Here is a 24,206-nt window from a genome sequence, read left to right as displayed (position 1 = left end):
GACTATATTATGGAATAAATGGTGTAAGGCCATAGGGTTATAGCCAACCACATGGGAAAAATTTTAAATCTCTCCCCCGCCCCTTCCCCATGTATACACACACACACACACACACACACACACACACACTATATTTTACATTATATACTGTGGGTTTACTTTTTGATCTAACAATTCCTCTTCTACAAATTTACTTTTGGGAAATAATCAGATTTATGACTAAAGATATATTTACCAGAATGACCCTTGTGAAGTTATATATTCGATTATAAAAAGAAACAAAAAGTAAACAACTGAACCACTCCTTAGATACAGGAGTACGGGATTCATTGTTTGAACTAACTATGGAATGGTACAGATCGCAGTCATCAAAACACCCCAGGTAGCTTTATCTACCTCAATAGGAAAAGTTGTCAATAAATATTTAAACAGGCACAGAGGAATATTTAAGGTATGACCTCATTTTTGTAAACAACTTTTAACAAGAAACAACCATAAGGATATTGCAAATTTGAAAAATAATTACCCTTACAGTTCTTTAATGCAAAGTAAGTTTCTCTTTGTGTCTTACAGTCTCTTTTCGCAGACGTTGGCAGAGAACAAGCATTTCTATAATGCCTACCCCCTTTTTTTCTGTCTAGTTTCAGATATCATTAAATCCATATATGAATTATGACGAGTGTGGGGGGGGGTATATGGTTTTCTTCCCAGGGCACATAAACAAGGTATAAATATCATTCCCATTAACTCAGGAATATCTTAACAAACCATGGAAAATTGAGCCTACCCCATCTTTTTGGCACAAGGGACCGTGTGGGTAACATTATCCCAAACCTCACATTCCTACATCATTGGCATTTGGCACACTTGAGGATTCTCTCTGGAATTCAGCAGATTAACTCCCTGTCTTAATTTTATTATTTAGGACGTGGCGCTCGGGAAATGGTTTTACATTTCTAGTTTGCTAACGAGACCAGTCTGGAACTGTCACTCTCTATAGGACTGACGTGAGGCACATCTTAGAATCTCAGAATACTAGGTATGGAAGATCACTGCGTCCCATGTTCATTTTACAGATGAAAATACTCAATACTCTAATCCTTGATTTCCTGTAAAATGGGGAAGTTAAACAAGTTGATTTATAGGTTCCTTCTGGCGTACAATTCTGGGATTTCTGTTTCCTACTCAGGATCACGTAGTCCATCCCTGTAGATCAGGTTATTTTCCAGGGAAGCTGGAATCCTGATTTTTGGCGGAAAACCACATATTCGCAGGAGTCAGAGGAAGATGATAGTACAACAGTGCAGCTGAACAGTGAACATTTATTATCTGGCTAGAAAAAAGCGTGTGATAACTTAATGGTTGCTTAGTTGTGCAAAACACGGCTTCACTGTTGCGTGCACACTCATCAAGCTGAGGGCCAGTGTCTTCAGCGTAGCAAAGGGGAGTGTCGCCCTCTTTGGGCTGTTGGAGTAGATGGACAGGACCTCACAGCCATGACTATTACATGGAATTTAGGCGAGTGTTCTGAAGGATAAGTGTTATGAAGGGACCTCAAAGACTGTCTTACGCTCCTGCAGTTTGGGCCCCCTACAAAGGTGTCTAGCTGAGGGAGTAAAGGGGGCCTGACATCCAAACTCTTTCCCCAAGCCAGCCTGTGGTCCCCCCAAAGAAACAAGCCTTTAAAAAACCCATCTGTCCATGAGGGGCCTTCTGTCCTTGCCCAGAAGTCCCCTGTGTTGTAATGGCTGCCGTGTAGAATGCTGTAAGCGTTCGAAACAGGGTGCCTAACCTAGTGGTGGCGGCTAGGAAGCTCTCCTAAGGAAATGACCTTCAGCTGAGATCTGGAGGCTGAGCAAGAGTTAGCCAGTTTAAGGAAGGAGGGGAAGGAGAGTGACCCAGGCTTTGAGGGAAGGACTTTGAGGAAGTGAAGGAGGGTGCTTGTGGCTGGGAATGAATGCTTCGAAGGAGCCATGGGGAAGTCCAGACATGACAGGCTTTTGAAGCCACGTTGGGAATTCTGGACTTGACTTTAAGAGCAATGGGAAGCCATTGGATACTTAAAGAGACTTGTGCAGCTTCAGCTAAACTTGCTTATTTCCTCATTTTATATAATTCTAGTCAAAGCCCTTCGTCTTGATCAGGATTATTTCCGCAGGAGGTGGGAAAGAATGTTTAGGCCTGCGCCTTTTTTTTTTTTTTTTTTTTTTTTTTGGAGAGAACAAGTAGGGGAGAGAGAGAGAGAGGAGACAGAGGATCTGAAGAAGGCTCCGTGCTGACAGGCTGACAGCAGCAAGCCCGATGTGGGGCTGGAACCCACAAACCGTGAGATCATGACCTGTAGGCTTGCACCTTCATGTTTCAGGTGATGCTGTTTAATACACACAGTATAAAACACATTTTAAAACTGGCCTCGAGGTGCCTGGGTAGCTCAGTGGTAAGCGTCAGACTTCGGTTCAGGTCACGATCTCATGGTTTGTGCGTTGGAGCCCTGCATTGGTTCGAGCCCTGCAGCGGTCTCTAAGCTGACAGCTCAGAGCCTGGGCCTGCTTCAGATTCTGTCTCCCTCTTTCTCTGCCCCTCCCCCACACATGCTCACTGTCTCTCTCTCAAAAATAAATATATTTTTAAAATATATATTATATTATTATATTATATTATATTATTATATTATAATAGAGTGCCTAACTTAGTGGTGGTGGCCAGGAAGCCTTTCCTAAGGAAATGACCTTCAACTGAGATCTGTTGATATTATATCTAATTTTATACATGATATTATATGTAATTGTACTATTACAGATGATTTTATAATATTAAAAGAAAAATCCTGGCTTCAGTAAATGAAGGGGACATGAAGTCCTTGGACCATCAGGAGGTTTACTGACCACGACTGATATATTGTAAGTTTGATGGAGGACTCGCGCTCCTCCCCGAAAGTAACGATGGCCTGCTGTTGGTCTGTAAACGATGGAGCTGAGGAAGTGAATCTCACCACTTTGCCTCCACCCACTAGCTACTGGCTCAGCTTGCCTCATCTTCTCATGGAAGCTGGTTGCCTACTTGTTTTGGGTGCCAGCCCATGTTTTGCCCTTTGCCGGTACAGTTGGTGTGAATCTTCCAAGCAGGTGAACAGCTTAGGGGTGAATACCAAATCCCTTTCTTAACAGTTTTTGTCTTCCATTTTCACTGGGCGACCGGATTGAATGCTTACAAGTGCTTTGGCCGAAGGATTCACTATTTATTTGGTTTTGGAAAGAGACTTCAGAGGAGGGGTGATAAAAATGGACAGCTCATGGAGTTTGGTTGTTGTTGGTTTTTTTTTTTTAAACTGAAGATTAGGAAAAGAGAGACCTCTGCTGGCTAAGCCTATAGAACCACCTGCGTTTGGTCTGCGACCCAGCAAGAAGCTGTCCCTCAAGCTTGTGCGAGGGGTTCACAAATTCACTGCTCCCTGTTCATTTCCTCAGCTGTCAACTCGGGTGTTTTTGGAGCGAATCTAAGTGACCTGTAATTCCCAGCCCCAGTCACGGTTGCTTTGGTTTCAGTCTCTAGGAAGAGGGTCAGTCTTTACACTGCTCGAAAACAAAAGCTCTGAATAGCAGCACCAGCGGACACCCGGGTCTGAAATAACTCCTACACCTTCTCTTTGTTTCCTTTCTCTTTTCTGCCCTGCACCTCCCTGCCTCCCCTCTGCCAGGAAAACAAATCTTCACTCAAAAGGGAGCAGCTGTGATGGAGAGAGAGGAGGAAGTAAGCACTTAGTAACCGCTTATCTGTAGCATATCCTCGACTGAAGCTTGTGGCCGAGGGCCCGAGGGTGGGGTGATATACCTGAGCAGAGCTGGGAAGCCCATGGATGCTGGAGTGGAGTTCCATCTGCAGAAGGCAGAGGGTGGTTACGTGGGAGAGGGAAGTGGGGGGATCGTCTCCTTGAGCCCCTTGTTTGTCAGCAATGACAGCAATATGAGTGCCTAGTACGAGCCAGGCCCTGGGCCAAGTATGTTACGTACCTTAATTCTGTTTCTTGCTGCGCCTCTCTCTTTACGATTTTAAAGCCCTCTTTCTCTAGAAAGAAATTAAAAGTAGGTAAAGAATTTAGAACAAAGCATGCATAAAAATAATAGCTATGTGTGTGTTTGCCATTTTGTTAGTATTTTTTGACTCTGGAATATTCTGGAATATGCACCCCCCCACACACACACACATAGAAGAAGAGTCTTTCCCTGTGCTCACTGGGTAAGTCCTAAGCTCACTCCCAGGATGACACCTCAGGCCTGTGGTGCAGAGAGCAGAGGGGCCTCTTGGGTCTGGCACCTTGTTTCCACACGATGGCTCCACGTCCTGTCTTCTCAGGCCTTAGCGGGAAGACCCGCTCTTCCTCCTTAAACACTCATTCTCACAGATTTCAACAGCCATTTCTGGATTGGCTAAAGCAGGAGCTCTTAGTATCAAGTAATGGTCACATTAACACTGTTGAGGGATCTTAAATCATCTGGTTCAAGCCTCTCTTTTGGGAAAATTGAGGCCCAGAGAGGTCGTCAGCTGCCCAAAGTTACCCGACTAGGGGGTGGCTGAGGCAGGACCGGAACCCAGAGCTGGGTTCTTGACCCGGCACCTCCTTTATGACACCCAAGCCGTCCTTGCTGTCCATTGTGCGACAGATGGTTTTTAACTTGACTTTCTGATCTTCCTCGCTGGTTGTCTGTCAACCATCCTGTTTTCTTTTGTTTTTAAAATTTTTAATGTTTATTATTGAGAGGGAGAGAGAGACAGAGCTCAAGCAGGGGAGGGTCAGAGAGAGAGGGAAACCCAGAATCCGAAGCAGGCTCCAGGCTCCGAGCTGTCAGCACAGAACCCGACGCGGGGCTTGAACTCACAAACCGCGAGATCATGACCTGAGCCGAAGTCGGACGCTTAACCGACTGCGCCCCCCAGGTNGACAGATGGTTTTTAACTTGACTTTCTGATCTTCCTCGCTGGTTGTCTGTCAACCATCCTGTTTTCTTTTGTTTTTAAAATTTTTAATGTTTATTATTGAGAGGGAGAGAGAGACAGAGCTCAAGCAGGGGAGGGTCAGAGAGAGAGGGAAACCCAGAATCCGAAGCAGGCTCCAGGCTCCGAGCTGTCAGCACAGAACCCGACGCGGGGCTTGAACTCACAAACCGCGAGATCATGACCTGAGCCGAAGTCGGACGCTTAGCCGACTGCGCCCCCCAGGCGCCCCGACCATCCCTTTTCTAAGGCGCCCACTCCTTCATACTGCACGGGGGCAACGCGGGGACAATTAGAGCAGCCACCAGGCTGCTGCTCCAGGCAGGTTCCCTCCCTCCCCTAAATTCACGTCTTCTGTTTGCACCTTGTTAGTGCAGTAACAAATCACTTGACTCACACGTTTACCAAGTGACATTCATGGACCTTTTACCCTGCTCTGAAATGCCTATTGATTTTGGCATTCCTGTGCTGCTAGGCAGTCTTGAGTTATATTTCATGCGTGCTTTAGGTTTGTGTGTGTGTCAGAAGCTGCCTTTTACTGATTTTAACACTCTCTGATTCCTCAGCATAATACAGTGCCTTTGACGGGATACACAGTCTCCTAACCCAACAGAATAAATCTCCAACCCTGGGAATTTCAGGTATTGTGGAAAGCCAGTTATATAGCTGCTTTAAAGCGGGGTATCCTTTTAAGAGTTTCAGACTCTGCCTTATAGTTCCTAATGTGGTGCCCTGGGTCTGCTGTGAACATTTGCCAAAGGTTTGGAAATGATAAATCGCCTGACTTGAGCACTGCGGCAGAATTGATTCATTCATGGAGCTGGTAGTTATTTAAAGAGTGCTTGTCAAGTGTGCTGGACCCCGTTAGGCCCCTGAAGGCATTTGAAAAAAAGGTTGACATATGCCCGTCCGTCCGCTTCTGGCTGCCCGGAGGGTGGATAAGATGGATGCAACTTGAGGAGTCACCCTTTGTTTCTGAGGATAGAAGGTGCATTGTGGAGGATAAAGATCCAGAAGCTATAGGGGATGCCACACCAGCTCTGTGCCGCTTATCTCCAGAATTCCTCTAAGGAAAAGAAAAATACACTTTTATCTGGTTTAAGCCACTATTATTTCTGGTCTCTGTTACTAGCTGCCAAATGCACATCTTAACTGATACAGAAGTCCTTGAGGATTTTTGAGCAAGGGACTGATTCTGATTGGTTAGCTATGCAAAGAGCCAGATTCCAGGAGGGAGAGGGGGTGTTCCGGGCCATACAGAGAGATAAAGTCGGCTTGACAGGTGGGGACGGATAGTGGGGGAGGCTCTGAAGGAAAAGAATACAGATCTTGCACAGGGTCATTGATTTTGGTCCCCCTCCCCCCCCCCCACCTCTGTTAAACTCTTGTTCTACAGCGGTTATTTAAATATGTAGTTACTGAGTGATTTGCACTGTGCCGTTGTTAGGTGGCCCGAAAGCTAGGGAGATTGAGAAGATGGGTATTCTTTGTGTCATAAAAAGGAGCAGGCAAAAGCTGGCACAGGAAGAGAGTATCACTTTTACAGTAAAGTGAAGTTACTGTGTTTTCTGAACTCCTGCAGACGTTTTCAAGGAAAGAAACTTTTGTTACATGGGACTGTCTAATCAAGATACATTTGAAAAGTATCATTTCCTGGGGAGCAACTGTAAGTAATATTTAAAAAATCTATCTTGGAGTAACTTGCAGGGTAAAGATACATTTCATATGCTAAAAATCTCTATAAAGGGAAAATCTACTTTATTAACTTACTCTAAGCTTCACATCACATCTTCCTAGTGAACTTTTCATCTTCAGGTTGGGCAGATAGTTTCACATCTTTTAGGAGACATTTCATTCTTGTTTAAAGGGCGTATGAAAATATAATCGTATAGCTGTAATACAGCATAGTGTTCTTGTGAACTAGATGTGCTAACTTAATATCTAGGTCTCTTGTTTCCTTGAAAATGGGTTGGGCAGTTCCACAGTTCCTTCCAAGCCTGGCTCAAACAGGTAATTGGAAGCTTACTACAAATTTTAAGGTCCCTTAAGGCACTGGACTTCGGTCTTTCTCTCCCTGCACATAGAAAGGCAAATGTGCCCAGTGTTACCTGAACATTTCTTGTTCATTAATTATGTCTCTGCACTCTCTCTCATTTGGAAAAAATGCATTAGAATGCAAGTAACTGAATAGTAGCTTGCACCTGAAGTATCTGTTGCAAACTTCCATGCCACTTCAATTAAAAAAAATTTTTTTTAATGTTTTATTTATCTCTGAGAGAGAGATAGAGACAGCACGAACAGGGGAAGGTTGGAGAGAGAGGGAGACACAGAATCTGAAACAGGCTCCAGGCTCTGAGCTAGCTTTCAGCACAGAGCCTGACACAGGGCTTGAACCCACGAACCATGAGATCATTACCTGAGCCAAAGTCGGACGCTTAACAGACTGAGCCACCCAGGCACCAGGTGCCACTTCAATTTTAATAGCATCTGTGATTACCCCTTGCTCACCGGGGGGGAAAAAATAGGAAAAAAAAAATGATTGCAAATATTAAGTTTTGATTTACACCTCCTTGAAGTGCCTAGGTTGGATTTGCACCTAGGGGAAAAAAAAATCCCCAACAGTCTGATAAGCAGATGTTCTCTCCCTGCACATAAATAGATAATAACATGAACCAACATTTATGGGACATTCAGTGTGTGCTAAGTCACTTATCTACATTATTTCTTTTACTCCTGACGAAAATTCCGAGAAATAGCTGTATCAACGAGGAAACTGAGTCTTGGGACTAACTATTGCTCCCTGTCACATTCGGCAGCTGAATGAGGGCTCAAATTTAGGTCTCGCTGACTCTTCTGACTCTCGCCTGGGTTTACAGGCTGTACTGTTATCCTTGTAAATAATCTCAATGAGAACAAGACCAAGTGGCTCAGGGTGACACTCGATCCCAAACCATTCTCTTTCGCTTTCTGCCAGATTGGAAGAGTGTATAGTGATTAAATATTTCTGGCCAGCAATATCTTGCCATTTATGGAAAAATGATACCCCCTAATCTTTAATAATTGTTTCATTAAGAACAAAAACAAAGCTCCTGCTGAACTTTGGAATGACTATAGGAAAATCTTAGTATCTCTTGCACCTTAGTCTCCCTCTCTCCTCGGCAAGGAAAGAACAGTATCACTTTCCAAAGTTGCTTTAGGAATAAGACAGAGACAGAGGATGCTACTTAGTTATGATCAGTAGACTTTTTTCTTTTTTCTTTTCTTTTTTTTTTTTTTGTGGCAGGCCACGACATTTTAAGGTTAGGAAACCCCTTCTTAAGGGATAAGGCCGTTTTATGGTAAAAGAGGCTTGGAAGCCCTAAGGAAGGAGGTTATTATTAAAATATGAGTTTGCCTCTGAAGGTCCTGTTGTTTTTTTAGCTCCATATTGATTCTGGTGCTTCTCCAAGGCCACCTTGTCAGTTAGGTAAGATGACCTGATCCAAAGTCTTATATTTGCTAAACTTGTATGTGTTAGGTTGCTACCTCCTATCTCATTTGCCTGGGAGGGGGGGACCCAGCTTGTTTTTGGGGAAGTTTAGCAAGAGAAGAGCCAAGTGAAGTTAGCTAATTTGTTAATTTAGCGAGGAGACTCCTTAGAAAGATCGTTTCATGGGGTGTCTGGGTGGCTCAGTCCGTTGAATGTCTGACTTTGGCTCGGGTCATGATCTCATGAGTTTGAGCCCCACATCGGGCTCTGTGCTGACAGCTCGGAGCCTGGAGCCTGCTTCAGATCCTGTGTCTCCCTCTCTCTCTGCCCCTTGCCTGCTCACACTCTGTCTGTCTCAAAAATAAAATAGAATAAGAAAAACATTAAAAAAATTTTTTTACAGATTATTTCATTTGTGTGGATAAGGAGGGCCTAGGGTGGTTTTCTTGTCTACTGGGTTTTGAAGGTAATTTTGTAAAGAATAATTAAGGCTTAGGTTTTCTTTTGAGCCTGTCAGTTAGATCCTGGGAAAGCCAGTTGCTTTTTGGATGGGAATACACCCACAACTGGGGGTGGGAGTGGGTTGGGTGGGCGGAGGCGGGGATCTGATTAGCTGAAATCTGAGTCTTCCTCAGTGCGCCACCACAGACCTGTAGGTGGGGTCATCATCTTCGCTTCGGGTGTCTAGGCCAAGCTTATGAGGGAAACGAATAACCTCCCCATAAGGTGGTCCACATGAGCCACTGAAATAATGTATCTGAAAGTGCTTTATAAAAAAGCATTTTTATAACGTGTGGAAATGACGTCCAAAGAAAGTGCTACAAAACATCAGCTATTACTAATAAGATTGTAATTCAGTATTAATTAAGCCTAACTGCACAAGGCTGATGCATACACACATGGGGCAACTTTTCAAAACATTTCCTCTCCTTACCTGTTCACAAATATTCCTCAGCATCCACTCCCATGACTCCCTGCTTTCTTCCCTTTGCATCGTATATTCATATAAACACATTTGTTCATTCCGTTTTAGCAGCCGGAGCGTGTGTTTGGTGTCCTTAGTTGCTCTGTTGTGTGTGAAGTGAACATTGCCTACACATTATTCTTTACTTCGGGAGCGCTGGGAACAATTCAAAGCCAAGGGCATGTTGTAACACTACTTAATAATCCGATGTCACATGGCCCAATCTTGGAATAGTAGGTATGTTTTCTTTAGGGCTGATGTCTTAGACCTGTTCCTAGGGCCAGAGCCTCATTACTAAGCACAATATTTCCTAGCTAATCAAATGAGAACCAGAGCATGTTGGTATGATCTCACTGCATTAGTGCTTGGCATAATTTCTTCTCTGGTCATCTGGCTGAATCATTAAGATAGCTAAAATTATTGTACGAACAATGGCTCTCACACCTGGTATGAGGAAGAATTACCTAATGTAACTTTGAGGATGCTCATTTGCACAAAATTCAGAAAAATATCGATCTGGAAAGAAGTTATGTATCAGTTTTCTTTTTTTCTGTATCCATTTTCCTTTTCCTTCCTTCTTCCAATAAAAATGTATTAAGTACCTACTGTATGCTATGCATTAGGTATAAAAAATAATCATCTCTGCTCTCAAGCCCTTAAGGAGCTCAGGGGTGTGTGTGATCACAGTACAATAAGTTATGAACAATGAGATAGGTAAGAATAACCTTTTGTGAGCGTATATGTGTGAGAAGGCAGCTTCGGGAAGGCTTTGTGGAGGAGATGTTATGTTAACTATTGAAAGATACGTAGGAACTTGCTGGGCCCAAATTCAACAACCAAGAGTAGAAGAAGGGGCATCCTTTGTGGCTAAACAAAATCTACAAAGGAACCAAGGCAGGGAGGAGCATGATTGGGAAATATGATGTATAGTCTGGTGCTCCTCAGCTTGGGGGATTACGATGTCATGTTCTGGTGTTACCAGTGCGTGGATGTGTGGTTTACAGAGGTAGACATTTTGTGGACCTGCTCCCGAGGCTCCTCTGTGGCTGTGGTAATCATCTGCTACCATGTGTTTTTTGCGGGTCACAATTACTTTCCCTTTACTTCATGCTGTGGGATTCTGGAGGGTCAGTAGAGTGCTTCTTAGTCAGTTCTCTGTGTGGAGAGAGACCTGAGTGAACCTCTGACCCCTGAATCAACTACCAGTTGCCTCCCGCCACGAAATGGGAAATGCACAGAGTAGACTCCAGGATAAAATTACCGTATCTCATTTGAATGACCTATTCTGGTAAATAATGCTAGATTTCAAGAGTTACACCACCTCATTTTACCCAGACTAAGGTCGAGTTTAAGTGGCTTCCTCCATCTCTTTTCTCCTGTGCTTCAATCTATTTTCTACCGACTGTCTACAACAGAGCCTTCTCCAGAAGTGCAAGCAGCCCTGGGTCCAGCTTACAATGGGTGTGGAAGGGCGCACAGAAGGAAGGTATAAGGAGTGACAGGTTTAAGATAGAAAAAGCCATGATGGATTGAGACGTGTGGAAAGAACAGCCAGAGGAGTCTCATGGCTCCCAGGTATGGTCTTACTTCTGTATGGCTATTGTGTTCAATCATTGGCTGGAGGCAGTCTTGGGAAGCATGGCCTCAGCCCAAAGTCAAGTGTGGGTTTCAGGCGACTGGCTTGAGGACTCCCCAGTGGCCTTGCCGAACTTTCTTTAGAACCGCACCGCTATCCAAGACACTTTCACTCAACCTTCCTTCCTTCCCGCTCTCCTTCACCCAAGGTCAGATGTGCATCATGGCTGGGCAGCTTCCCCAACTTCCCTTGGCTCCTCTTCACTTCCTCTACAGATGTTTCCCCTAGTAAACGTGTTGCATGTCTAACTACATTTTGGTGGCTCCATTTTGGAGGACCTAGAATAATACTGCATGAAAGGAGCAAAGGAGTGCTGTTTTTAGTTCTCTGCTCTTTACTACTGAGATTCGCGAGGAGGAAAATGTATTGCTTTGATCAAAGGAAAATTTTAAAAAGAAAAGAGAGAACAGAAAGTGTGTCAATAAGTCAAGAGAAAGCTGTTGAAAAGGATTAGAGTCCGATAAAATAGGGATAATAGGGAAAGAGATACTGGAAGGTGCAACGATTTAAAAATATTTGAATAAGCATGATGTGGAGGAAGGTATAATAAAAATGCAATGTCATGTAGGGTCAACCCCCCAAGATCTGTTTAGTGGGAGTTGCTAGCCTTCACTTGTTCCTGTTTGAGTCTCAGCTTCTCCTGAGCTTCCTAGCTCATTCTTGTATAATAAAATTCCTCTTTCACAGTGTCAATTCAGTAATTAAAATTGTCCAGTTTGATGTCTAATCAAAACTCAATATTCATTCCAGTGAAAAACTTTTCTTCTCCTTACCTATTCCCGGGACAAGAAATATCCTATGGCTTCTTGAATTCCAGGCAAAACTGGTACTCTGTCTCTTCTGTTTCATTCTGTTTGCCAAAGCAAGTCACATGGCCAACCCCAAAGGTAAAATTCAAGGAAATATACTTGTTCCTGAGTCAGAAAAACTGCAAATTACATGGTAAAGTGTGCGGGTAGAGAGAAAAGCAAAAGTTAGGGCCAGGAATTCAATCTCCCTTAGTACCAAGGGGAGAAAAATCTCTAAGTAGCAGTGCTTGGTGCCTGTGACCATCCCTTGACCATTCCCTGCGGCCTGGGGGGTGGGACATGGTAGTATGATTAGCAGCTACAATAGGACCATGTGCTTGACATGGGTAAGAACTGTTTCCCCCAAAAGAAAGAGATGCTGATCCAGGAAGAAAGGAGGAGGCTAAAAACCGAACAAGCAGCATCCACTCCCACGCCTCCCGGGCCTTCGCTTCTTGGTCCTTTTACACAGTCCCCTTTCACATAGGTACTACTAAGATCCTTTTTTGTTTTTAATGTTTATTTTTGAGAAAGAGAGAGAGGGAGAGCAGGGGAGGGGCAGAGAGAAAGAGGGAGGCAGAGGACCCCAAGCAGGCTCTGTGCTGACAGCTGAGAGCGCCATGTGGGGCTCAAATTCACCAACTGTGAGATCATGCCTTGAGCTGAAATCAAGAGTCGGTTGCTTCACCCAGTGAGCCACCCTAATATCCTTTTTATAGCTGAGAAAATTGAAGTTAAGAGCGGTTATGTAACTTGCTCAAGATGACACATCTTGAATGATGGAAATTTGTGGATTAAAAAAATAGATTTAGGGGCTTCTGGGTGGCTTAGTCGGTTAAGCAACTGACTCTTGATTTTGTTTCAGGTCATGATCTCACTGTCCGGAGATTGAGCCTTGTGTCTGGCTCAGCACAGAGCCTGTTTGGGATTCTTTCTCCTCTCTCTGCTTCTAGCCTGCTTGTGCTCTCCCTCTCCCTCCCACCAAAATAAATAAACTTAAAAAAATAGATTTACCTAAGGGTGGCTGGCTGGCTCAGTCAGTAGAGCATGTGACTCTTCATTTTGGGGTCATGAGTTCGGGTTGGGTGTAGAGATTACTAAAAATAGATTTATCTAATCACCAAAGCCACAGTAATCACGAGAGTGATGTTTATTGAAAAGACAGACACAAAGATCAATGGAACAGAATGCAGAATCTAGAAATAGACACACCCATGTATTGTCAACCAATTTTTTTTAAAGATATTATTTCTAAGTAATCTCTTGAACCCATAACCCCAAGATCAAGAGCTGCATGCTCTCCTGACTGAGCCAGGCAGGCACCCCAACCAATTTTAAATAAAAGTGCAAAACCAAGTCACTGCAGGAAGATAAGTCATTTTGGTAAATGATGTTGAAACAAATAACAACCGTATGCAAAAAAAAAGAAGCCAAAATAAAGAAAAAAAAAGAATCTCAACTCACACGTTTCGCCTTATGGAAAAATGGATATGCAAAAACCTCACAATGGATCATAGACCTAAATGTAAAACGTAAAACTATAAAGCTTCTAGAAGAAAACATAGAAGAAAATGTTTGTGAACTTGGATGAGGGAAAGGTTTCTTATATATGATGCTAAAAGCATGATCCCTCAATAAAAAAATTCCAAATTGGACTTCATCAAAATGAACAACATTTGCTTTGTGAAACTGACTCTAAAAGAGAATGAAAACACAAACCATAGACTAGGAGAAATAGTTTTGAATCACATATCTGGCAAAGAACTTGTGTGCAGAATATATACGAACTTTAAAAACTTATCAATGAGAAAATAACCCAATTAAAAATGGGCAACAATATTCTTTTATTTTCATTTTATTCTTTTATTCTATATCCTTTACATAGTATTTTCTTATTATAATCTGAATTTTTGTTTTTGTTCCTCTTGCCTCAGGACACATATCTAGAAAAATGTTGCTATGGCTAACGTCAGAGAAATTACTGTCTGCACTCTCTGCCAGGATTTTTGTGGTTTCAGGTCTCACATTTAGGTGTCTAATCCATTTTGAGTTGATTTTTGTGCATATTGTAAGAAAGTGGTCCAGTTTCATCGTTTTGCGTGTAGCTGCCCAATGTTCTCAATCCCATGTTTTGAAGAGACTTGTCTTTTTCCTACTGCATGCTCTTTCCTCCTTTGTGGAAGATTAATGTAATCATGGTTTTACTTCTGGGTTTTCTTTCAAATATTTGAAGCTAAGAAGCCAAGGCACGGGAGGCGTGGGAGTGGATGCTGCTTGTTCTGTTTTTAGCCTCCTCCTTTCTTCCTGGATCAGCATTCTGTTCTATTGAGCTACCTGCTTGTTTCTGTGCCAATATCATACTGTTTCGGTTCCTATAGCTTTGTCAAATATCTTGAAGTCTGGGATTATGATACCTCCAGTTTTGTTCTTTTTCAAGACGGCTTTGGCTATTTGGGGTCTTTTGTGGTTCTGTACAAATTTTAGAATTATTTGTTCTGGTTCTTTGAAAAATGCTTTTGGTACTTTGATAGGAATTGCATTAAATCTGTGGATTGCCTTGAGTAGCATGAACATTTTAACAATGTTTGCTCTTCAAAAAATGGACAAAGGGTTTTGAACAGATACTTCATGAAAGGAGGTACACAGATGGCAAATAAACACATGAAAATATGTTCCACGTCATCAGTGATTATGGAATTGCAAATTCAAACCACAATAAGATAATACCACATGCCTGTTAGAATGGCCCCAAACCCAAGCCAACACAACCCAACTAAACCCAAACTAAAACAAAACAAAACCTGAAATGCTAAATGCCGATGAGGCTGTGGAACCACTGGACCTCCCACACATTGCTGGTAGGATGCAAAATGGTACAGCCACTTTGGCAAACTGTGTGGCGTGTCCGTATAAAGATAAACACGCACTTACCATACGACTCAGTGATTCTAGGTATTTACCCAAGAGGAACGACAACTGAAGTGCATGTGAAAAACATTGTACATGAGTATTTGTTGCAACTTTATTCACAATCATCAAATACTGGAAACCAAAACGTCCATCAACAATTGAATGGATAAACAGACTGTGGTGTGACCATACCATGGAATATTCCTTAGCAGTAAAAAGGGATGAACTATACACACAACAACCATGAGCCAAGGAACCCAGAGCTTCTAGAAGCTGGAAGAGGCAAGGAAAAGGAGCCTTCCCTAGAGGCTCCAGAAAGGAATGCAGCGCTGTCAACAACACCTTCATTGATACCCATGAGACCCAGGTTAGACTTCTGGCCCACAGTCCTGCAAGGTATTAAGTTTGTGTCGTTTCAATCCACTAAGTTTGTGGTAATTTGTTATAGCAGCAATGGAAACTAATACATACGGAGAATGTATTATTGTTAGGTGTGAGGGGAAAAATTAATATTAACCAAGCTTCCTGGTTCTTCATCCCTCGACCCAAGGCAGGTGATCCTTTGTCTACTTGCAGGATCAGTGTCATTGCCCTGGGATCAGTTCTGATCCTGGCAGTAAACATACGGGGTATGTGTTGAGTATAAGGTTATTAAACTGCACTCCTGCTGCCTGTGCCAGGGTTTCCTGGAAACACTTTCCCAGCGCTTGCCCTCCTCCAGTGCAGGTGACTCAACCTCATTCTGAACCCAGTTTCATGTCGTATCTGTCCCTGCCTGGAGATCCCTGTCCCTGATCTGCTTCTTCTCCACCAGATAGCACTACACACTGGAGCCTGCCTCGACCCCACACTTGCTTCACCCCCGACATAACTTTTTCTTCCCTCTGCTTCTCGCCTGCTTGGAATTTTGTTTTATGCCTGTGTGACAAAGGGGAAAAATGTATTATAATGACGTACTGGCAATATCTCCTTCTTGTCTACGGGACGAATGAATACTTCGTGTACTCAGCTCACTCTAGATGGCTTGCTGAATTAAGCAGGGTGGCTGACAGTGGAGAGAATTAAGATGCTGAGGGAACACCAAAGTTCTTCACCTACCACAGGCTGAGGGGGATCATTGGAAGAAAATTTGATGAGAAGGTCGAAGAAGCAGTAGGGATGGGCGAGCTATGAGCCTAGAGATTTTGAGGAAATAGAAACTGAACAAATATTTAAAAGGGAGGTCTCCTAGGGGCGCCCGACTGGCTCAGTTGGTGGGGCATGCGATTCTTGATCTCGGGGTCATGAGTTCAAGCCCCACGTTGGATGTAATTACTTAATAAAAAATAAAGTAGAATGGGGAAAAAACGGTTTCCTATATGATATGTAATGTAATATTGTTTTTACTTCCCTAAGAAACACTCGGTAAATATAGGCTTTGTGGGAGCTTGGATGCGGTAAACGCTGAGTTTGGCCCTAAGGCAAGGGCACAATGACCCCAAACAGCCCAAATAGTTTCAGATGGAAAGAATGAGGAAAGGGAAGGAAGTGGTCTTCCCAGCAGCGGGCCTTTCAGCAGGGATTCTTCAGAACTCAGTACTCAGTCTTTAGAAAGGCAGAAGGAAGGAAGGAAGGAAGGGAGGGAGGGAGGGAGAGAGGGAGAGAGGAAGGGAGAAGATATATTTCAGAGCAGTCCAACAAAGAGGGACACAAGAAGGCATTTACCTGCTGGCTCACTCCTGTCTCCATTTCCATTGGCCAGGGTTCACCCCCTGAACTCCCAGATGGTGTCATCTGGCCACTCCGTGAGCACCCAGGAAACAGATTTCACACATTGGCCATTTCATTTCAGTTTGGAACTGGGGAGTGACTCGCATGGGTGGGGCGCTGACAAAATGAAAGAACAGAAGAGGCAGTGGGGAATCCGAGAAGGCTGAAAACATTTGTCTCTGTAATGAGAAAAGCTTTTATTAAAATCTGGCTCCAGGGGCGCCTGGGTGGCTCAGTTGGTTAATTATCTGACTTCGGCTCAGATGGTGCTCTCACGGGGTAGTGAGTTCAAGCCCTGCGCCCGGCTCTGCGCTGACAGTGCAGAGCCTGCTTGGGATTCTGGCTCTCTCCTCTCTCTCTGCCCTCCTCCACCCACAATCGCGCTCTCTCTCTCTCTCTCTCTCAAAATAAATAAAAACTGAAATAAAAAAAGGAAGCCACAGCTTCTATTTCGAACAAAAAAAATGTTGCTCCAAATTGTGAATCATGTTTTTAAATGCACAGCTAATAAATGTATGAACTTACTTTTTAAAATGGTTATTTATTTTTGAGAGAGTGAGTGAGCAGGGGAGGAGCAGAGAAAGAGGGGGACAGAGGATCCAAAGCAGGCTCTGTGCTGACAGCAAAGAGACCAATGCGTTCTCACGAGGCTCAAACTCTAGAACTGGGGGATCATGACCTCAGCCAAAGTTGGACGCTTAACTGACAGGGCCACCCAGGCACCCCAAACCTAACTGTTTTTCATAAAGACCATATGAAAAACAACTGAGGAAACATTCCCTAATGCTAATTGACAACGCCCCAGAAATCTTGTTTTTAGAATTTCAGATCATAGCTGTGGCACCACAGTCTAACAGGTGGGAAGCTTCCAGCATTTTGGTTTTTCAAAGCTCATGCTGTTTAATTACTCAAGTAATACGTACAATATTTTTACTAGTTAAAAAAAGAAAAATTCAAGCCCAAACCACCTTCTTCACTTCTAAGTGAAGGCAGTTGCATTTCCTCTGCCCTTTCTTAAAGCAGCCCTGAAGTGAAAAAGGGCATGATTATTTGAGGGGCAGGTTTGGGGAAGATAAATTGGGGGTGCTCAGCTCATTCCCACCCGCTTTCCTCCTTGGAACCCAGCCAGCATGAGGTCTGCTCTAGGGGCAGGCGGACGCTTCCCCTCACAGCGAGGCAAGTCCACTGCGGCCCAGAACTGCGGGATCCTGTTCCGCTGAGCGGTGTTGGGGAGCTCAGCCTGGCTTTATGAGGACCTGAGTGCTACGTTGGCCTTCTCCTTCCACTCCTTTATCTCTGTTTGTTTTGAACTCAGAAAAGGAGGAAGGGGTGGCATTCGCTGGGGTCTGCTTCGGTGTTCCCACGTTCCATACATTGGCCAGAAAATTGGTGTGGAAGAAATAAGGTGCACAATTAGGGAGAAGCGGATGAATACCCGTGGAGTGACTGAGGCTTCTGGAGTGGCATGGCATTGGCCTTGACCCTGGGGGTCTTGTTCTTTAGTGTGGGTGCAGGACATTTCGATCTTGGCAGTGTGTGTAGGCTTCTGTTGAGCCAGGTACGTTTTTATGGCGGTGCCGTGGGCTCTTAACAGCTGTGGCCTGGGAAAAAAGACCTTAGAAAAAGCCACTCAGGCTGTAAGGGACCTTGGCAAGGGCACATGGGCCATGAGAAGGACTTATCAGGGGCCAGCGGGCTGAAGAGGTCTTAATAAGCAGTTACAGCTGAGGCAAGGGTTCAATTATAGGGAGAAAGAAACAGTCTTTTCATATGCTGCCCTTTTAGATATTGAAGGAGTAGGAAAAAAAATATTTTTTTAAACCGTGGGGGCAGCTGGGTCCTCTTTGGACCACAGAGCACTAATGAGAGATTAGTTTTGCATGTGCTAGTACTAGGTTTAGGTGGGTAATGAAAACAAACAGCCCTAATTTTAATTCCTCTTTTATGTTGTTTTGAACTATCTTCAAGGGCAAACGTGGATGGACTGAGTTTGCATTTATGTGGCTCAAGAATCACTCCCTCTCCTTGTCCTCAAGGTTGCTAGAAACTGGTTTCGTAAACGTGAGGGGGAACCCTCCCCGCTGATGGTTTTCTTGGCCCTAAGGAATTCCACAGAAAGAGGCGGAGGAAAAAACAGAAGCCACTGCAGCGGAGGAGTGAAAATGCTTCCTGGTTATTTTGGGAGCTGTGTTACTGGGTGGAATTCACCTTCACTGCAACACTGCCGTGTAAACAACTAAAATTCAAACGGGGCTCGGAAATGAAAACGTTTAGAATGTCTGGGTGGGAACGAACAGCTCCACAAATAAGAGCTGATCGACAAAGACGTTGCCCACTGCACCATTTTAAAACTCTTTTTATTTAAATTTTTTATTCTTTTAATTTTTTAAATGTTTTTATTTATTTTTTTTAATCTTTTTTTATGTTTTATTTATTTCTAGGAGAGAGAGAGAGACAGTGTGAGCAGGGGAGGGTCAGAGAGAGAGGGAGTCATAGACTGAAACAGGCTCCAGGCTCTGAGCTGGCAGTCAGCACAGAGCCCGACGCGGGGCTTGATCCCACGGACCCTAAGCTCGTGACCTGAGCCGAAGTCGGACACCTGACTGACTGAGCCACCCAGGCGCCCTGCCACTGCACCATTTTAATTTTGCAAGGAGGCAACAGCCCCTCAGAGGCCTTGCCAGCGGAGGAACTTTATGGATGTGAGAAATGCAAGGTGCCATTGTGCAGAAATTAACCTGTAGCTAGTCGAGTTCTCCTAACTAGGTTTATTTATTTATTTTTTAATAGTTTTTATTTTTGAGAGAGAGGGAGGCACAGCATCTGAAGCAGGCTCCAGGCTCAAACCCATGAACCGCGAGATCATGACCTGAGCTGAAGTCGGGCTCTCAACCGACCGAACCACCCAGGAGCCCCTCTCCTAACCGGGTTTTAACTCACAGTCCACCAATTCTGGATTCTTGGTCTCAATCAACTGGCTTCTGGTGAGACTGTTATCTCTGCTACAGTCTTTGACGACCCAAAGTACTGTAAGCAACCCACAGTACTGCTTCTGGGAATGTAGTTTGCACGATGATTTTCTGGAAAACTTGGCTTGTTTTCTGCCTCTGGTGTGTGTAGAGCTGGTGCTATGATCATTTGCATGTTCTATAGATCTCTAGACTCTAGGAAAAAGCATGTTACAGACTTGCTGGGGTAACTGTTGTTTTCTAATTTGGAGGCCCTGTAGGAGCTGCCCCCACTCCAGTGAGATGCAGCCTAAAATGTAGTTACTAGGGGCACCTGGGTGGCTCAGTCAGTTAAGCGTCCGACTTCGGCTCAGGTCATGATCATACAGTTTGTGGGTTCGAGCTCCGCGTCGGGCTCTGTGCTGACAGCTCAGAGCCTGGAGCCTGCTTCAGATTCTGTGTCTCCTCTCTCTCTCTCTGACCCTCCCCTGCTCACACTGTCTCTCTCTCTCTCCCAGAAATAAATAAAAAAACATTAAAGAAAATGTAGTTACTAAAGATCCCTGCCTCTACCCAGACATTGAAATCGCCTCCAGCGGAGACAGAGCAGCTTGAATAAAAAGTTGGGGGAGGTGAATTTTTGACTTTAATTCCTTTGAATTTTAATCCACAAAAACAAGATAATTCTGTTTTGAACCTTACTTTTTTGAACTTTAGTGTGTCCTGATTTGTATTTTATTCCTTGGAACTTAATTTCTCTCTAGACATTTGATAAAGGGACGATGTTTATGTTAGAAATTTTTTTCCCTCAACATTAGTAACATTTTGTTATTGAGGTTTTGTTGTGCATATTATAATTGGAATAGGGTAGTTTTGTTGTTTTTAAAAAATGCTTATTTATTGAGAGAGAGTGTGAGCATGAGGGGTTGAGTGGGAGAGAGAGAGAATCCCAAGCAGGCTTTGCCCATGGCAGGGCTCGATTCTGTGAACCATGAGACCATGACCTGAGCCAAAACCAAGAGTCAGAAGTTCATCCAACTGAGCCCACCAGGACCCCCCCTCATCATTTAACCTCAATCCTGGGGTGCCTGGGTGGCTCAGTCGGTTAAGCATCCGACTTCTTGGTTTTCAGCATTTAGTGGCTGCCTGTGCTTCTTGGCTGTGTCTCCTTCCTCTTTCGCCAAAGCTCGTCATTCCCATCTCTGGTTTTGTCATCACATCACCTTCCTCTCTGACTCTTCTCCTGTGTCCCCTTTGTCGACACTTGTGGTCACATCAGGCCAACCAAATAATCCAGGATAACCTCTCCACGCCAGGATCTTAACTTAATCACACCTGCAAAGTCTTGTTCCCACATAAGATAATATATTCGCAGGTTCTAGAGATTAGGACATGGATCATGTTTGGAGAATCACTCCATCTATGACAGAAGGTACTATCGAAAGTCAGTTAAGAATTATCCCCCCACTAATATTCCCTTGATTTTTGTTCTCTGAAAACCACTGGTTTCAGCCATTACACCTATGTCAACAGAGGTGTGTGTGACGTCCTTAAGAAAGGACCTCAGCAGCCTATCAGAACAGTTCTGCCTACAGGACAGACAAGCAAACAGACAAAGATTCTTCCTCAGAGCCCAGCCCTTCCAGTGCTTTGACTTCACCTCTGAAAAGTGAAATGGATTTTGGACCTCTGACCTCCAGAACTACTAGAGAATAAAGGTGTGTTGTTTTAAGCAAAGATGTGGCGGGGCACCTGGGTGGCTCAGTCGGTTAAGCGTCCGACTTTGGCTCAGGTCATGATCTCACAGTTTGTGGGTTTGAGCCCCGCGTCGGGCTCTGTGCTGACAGCTCAGAGCCTGGAGCCTGCTTCAGATTCTGTGTCTCCCTCTCTCTCTCTGACCCTCCCCTGCTCACGCTGCCTTTCTCTCTCTCTCAGATATAAAGAAACCATTTTAAAAAAATGAAATGCATTGTCCGTTTAAAAAAAAAAAGCAACGATGTGGTAATTTGTTACAGTGGCAGCCAGGGATGAATACACCTTCCATCTGTGAAGGGACCTGACTTAGTCGATCTCCTGTGTTCTTGGAGAGGGTGATGTAATCTGATTGGTCATTTCGGGAATAATACATTCAGCATGATTGGCTTGGCTTCATCCTTCTTCCTGGGTGGGAGCCAGGCAGCCCAGAAACAAAGCACTAGCTCTACTTCTTGCAGGGCAAGGTCACCCAGGCCTGGAACCTGCCCCGCTTTCGGCTGCTGGGTTCGGCTGGTTTAGTCAGTATAATATTGCATGGTTTAGTGTTAGTAAGCTCATTTGCCTTTCATGCTAAGCTACATTCTCCAGTGGCTTTTTTTTTTTTAATAGAATTTTTTATGTATTTTTGAGAGAGAGAGGCAGAGAGAGAGGGAGACACAGAATCTGAAGCAGGCTCCAGGCTCTGAGCTGTCAGCACAGAGCCCGACATGGGGCTTGAACTCACAAACCGTGAGATCATGACCTGGGCTGAAGTGGGACCCTTAACCGACTGAGCCACCCAGGTGCCCCTTCAGTGGCTTTTATCAGAAAAGGTGATATTTTGGTTCCCGTAGACCACTTTTTTTTGGTCTTATTTCTCTCTTTGTGTATAACTCAAGTATGTTAAAAGGGTGAACTTAAAGATAATAGGTTGAACAAAAATGAGACAACCTTTTCTTCCAGCTCCAAATTTCTATATGGAATGGAAAAGATAGATGAAGAAAATCACAGCTGCATGGGAAATAAGAGGGAGAGTTTCCAAGGACCAGAAATTGTGACAAATGCCTGCTTGACACAGGCCCAGGTGAAGAAGAGCTACCATAGTCAGAACTTAAACTTTGGCTTTTTGTTTTTTGTTTTTTTGTTTTTTTGCTGCAAAATATAGGAAAGACACCCTGAATGCTCATTGCCCCAAACTGGTAGATGTTAGCAATAGGAAGAAGCTCAAAGTTCAAATAAATTGGGGCGCCTGGGTGGCTCAGCTGGTTAAGCATCTACTTCAGCTCAGGTCATGATCTCACAGTTCATGAATTCGAGCCCCATATCGGGCTCTGTGCTGACAGCTCAGAGCCTGGAGCCCGCTTCGGATTCTGTGTGTCTCTCTCTCTGCCCCTCCCCTGCTTGTGCTCTGTCTCTTTCTCTCCCTCTCAAAAATAAAATAAAACATTTAAAAAATTAAAAAAAACCGTAAAGTTCTAAATAAATTGACTTGATTCAGGTACCACAGCAGGAATATCTAGATGGTTTGATCCCTCCTTAGCACCACCTCCTCCTACCCCTTCAGCCGGTTAATAGTAATGGGGGTGTCTGTCTCCAGTGAAGAAAAATGGGGAGGAAGAGGACAGAAAGGTAAGGCAGGGCCCCACCTTCAGGGTCTGGCAATGTCTGGGAAGAAGGAGTAGCACCTGCACCAGAACACCAGCCACCAAGGTGTAACCAGTGGTACATCCTATTCTTCCTCAAAACAGGCCAAGAAAAGCAATCCAACATATATCTGACTGGGGATGTCCTCTGCATAGATGAGCGAAAAATTACAAATGTCAACCTTTAAAGAATGTCACCATGACAGAGAGAGAAGAAACTCAACAGATGGTCGGTCAGACTTCCACCTGAGAAAATGGGGTCAGTGGAGCAAGAAGATTAGGACTTTACAGTAAGCTGTGACTTGTGTTATGACAAGAATGTGAACGCTGAGTACACGTAAGTATGAATAAACTAGAGATTATGGAATCTGATTGTTGAAATAATAAAAGGCTACATCAGATTTGCTGAAAAACAAATTAACGAATTGGAAAACAGAGCTATAAAGTACTCTATATAATCAAGATATGTGAAAGATCCAGAATTTTCATTTTTATCTAATAAGAGTTCCAGTGAGAAAGACTATAGAACAGGGAAGAGAGGCGGAGCCTTTAAATAAATCATTCGGAGAGGCCTCGCTTCCTCAGATTGAAAGGACCTACAAATAGTATGAAATTTATGAATAGACGAAATAAGGAAAAAAGCCTTAAAATCTTCCAGACAAAACAAATAGAATGCCTACAAGGGAGGGAGAATCAAGCCGACATCAGATTTCTCATCAAGACCACCGTATTAAAAAATATCGGTGCCATGATATCTTCATAATTTTAAGAGACACTGGCTTTTTAGAGCATTTTGACCACTTTTAATTGGACACAGTGGCAGCAAGTATATTCACATCGTTGCGTAACCATTGAATCTATCCAGCTCCAGACCTCTTCATCATCCCCCAGTGAAACTCCATGCTCAGTAAAGCCTAATTCCCCGTTCCCTTCCCGCCACGGCTCCTGGCAGCCATCATTCTTTCAGAAGAGACAATCACTTTTAATTTAGGATTCTCCAAGGCCCAATGAAATGGAAGAAAAGGATGGGAGTCTTTTCCTACCAGACATGCACCGTTAAAATGAAGCTGTTCTTATTAAAACAGGATGATATTAGCACATGGATGGACGAGCAGACAATTAGGAACAGGACAGAGGCTCAGAACAGACCCAGCTATTGATGAAAACTTGATTTATCCAAAATGGATCCTCTGGATCTATAGGGAAAGGATGAACTATTATACTAGTGATGCTCGGTAACCCCGTCTACATCATTAGATCCCTAGCTCACACGATATACCAAAAATGAATTCTAGATAAGGATTCAAAGTGAAAAGTAATTTTTAGAAAACTGGACAATGTTTTTATGGTCTTGCTTTTTAGGATAAAACGAA

General features: G+C 43.8%; 1 long non-coding RNA gene across 3 annotated transcripts in view; it reads left to right on the top strand.

Moving 5' to 3' along the window:
- LOC144225225 (uncharacterized) overlaps positions 1-24,206 on the top strand; it is a 47,055-nt gene that overhangs the window by 5,787 nt on the left and 17,062 nt on the right. The window contains exon 2 of one of the 3 annotated variants that reach the window (XR_013333245.1): positions 22,939-23,170. The exons of the other annotated variants lie outside the window; for them this stretch is intronic. This is a non-coding gene — a long non-coding RNA (uncharacterized LOC144225225). The remainder of the gene's footprint in view (positions 1-22,938; positions 23,171-24,206) is intronic. 3 annotated transcript variants of the gene reach the window in all.

The sequence above is a fragment of the Crocuta crocuta genome, unplaced genomic scaffold, assembly GCF_008692635.1.
Source record: "Crocuta crocuta isolate KB4526 unplaced genomic scaffold, BGI_CrCroc_1.0 scaffold262, whole genome shotgun sequence".
NCBI classification, from domain to species: Eukaryota; Metazoa; Chordata; class Mammalia; order Carnivora; family Hyaenidae; genus Crocuta; species Crocuta crocuta.
Note: the sequence above shows the minus strand (reverse complement) of the source record. Positions and strands in the feature narration are given on the sequence as shown.